Here is a 1,105-nt window from a genome sequence, read left to right on the forward strand (position 1 = left end):
TTGAGGTCTCTGTTGATCCTTCCATGAGAGATTTGGATGATTTCTCCATGAAGAATTATAGGTGTTTCCATTGGGTTCTCCCATGTAATTCACCTCTTCAATTGAAGGGTTCTCAGGATCATAAGCTTCTTCTTCAAATGAAGCGTCCTTAGTACTGCCTGGTGCAGCTTGCATTCCAGACAGAATTTGAGAAATCAAATTGACGTGCTGAGTCAATATTTTGTTCTGAGCCAATATGGCATTCAGAGTATCAATCTCAAGAATTCCTTTCTTCTGATTCGTCCCATTGTTCACAGGATTCCTTTCAGAAGTGTACATGAATTGGTTATTTGCAACCATTTCAATGAGCTCTTGAGCTTCTGTAGGCGTCTTCTTCAGATGAAGAGATCCTCCAGCAGAGCTGTCCAATGACATCGTGGACAGTTCAGATAGACCATCATAGAAGATACCTATGATGCTCCATTCAGAAAGCATGTCAGAAGGACACTTTCTGATCAATTGTTTGTATCTTTCCCAAGCTTCATAGAGGGATTCTCCTTCCTTCTGTCTGAAGTTTTGGACTTCCACTCTAAGCTTACTCAATTTTTGAGGTGGAAAGAACTTTGCCAAGAAGGCATTGACTAGCTTTTCCCAAGAGTTCAGGCTTTCTTTAGGTTGTGAATCCAACCATATCCTAGCTTTGTCTCTTACAGCAAAAGGGAATAGCATAAGTCTGTAGACCTCAGGGTCAACCCCATTGGTCTTGACAGTGTCACAGATTTGCAAGAATTCAGCTAAAAACTGATGAGGATCTTCCAATGGAAGTCCATGGAACTTGCAGTTCTGTTGCATTAGAGAAACTAATTGAGGCTTAAGCTCAAAGTTGTTTGCTCCAATGGCAGGGATAGAGATGCTTCTCCCATAGAAGTTGGGAGTAGGTGCAGTAAAGTCACCCAGTACCTTCCTTGCATTGTTGGCATTGTTGTTGTTTTCGGCTGCCATGTCTTCTTCTTTGAAGATTTCTGTTAGATCCTCTATAGAGAGTTGTGCCTTAGCTTCTCTTAGCTTTCGTTTCAAGGTCCTTTCAGGTTCAGGGTCAGCCTCAATAAGAATGCTTTTGTCTTTG

The 1,105-nt window shown here is 41.6% G+C and overlaps 1 non-coding gene across 1 annotated transcript; it reads left to right on the top strand.

Annotated features, from left to right (window-relative positions):
• The first annotated feature begins 468 nt into the window (after window positions 1–468).
• Window positions 469–576, top strand: LOC130942348 (small nucleolar RNA R71). Its single transcript, XR_009070922.1, has one exon. It is a non-coding gene; the product is annotated as a small nucleolar RNA R71 (small nucleolar RNA).
• Window positions 577–1,105: the final 529 nt, after the last annotated feature.

This window comes from Arachis stenosperma, chromosome 7, assembly GCF_014773155.1.
Source record: "Arachis stenosperma cultivar V10309 chromosome 7, arast.V10309.gnm1.PFL2, whole genome shotgun sequence".
NCBI lineage: Eukaryota > Viridiplantae > Streptophyta > Magnoliopsida > Fabales > Fabaceae > Arachis > Arachis stenosperma.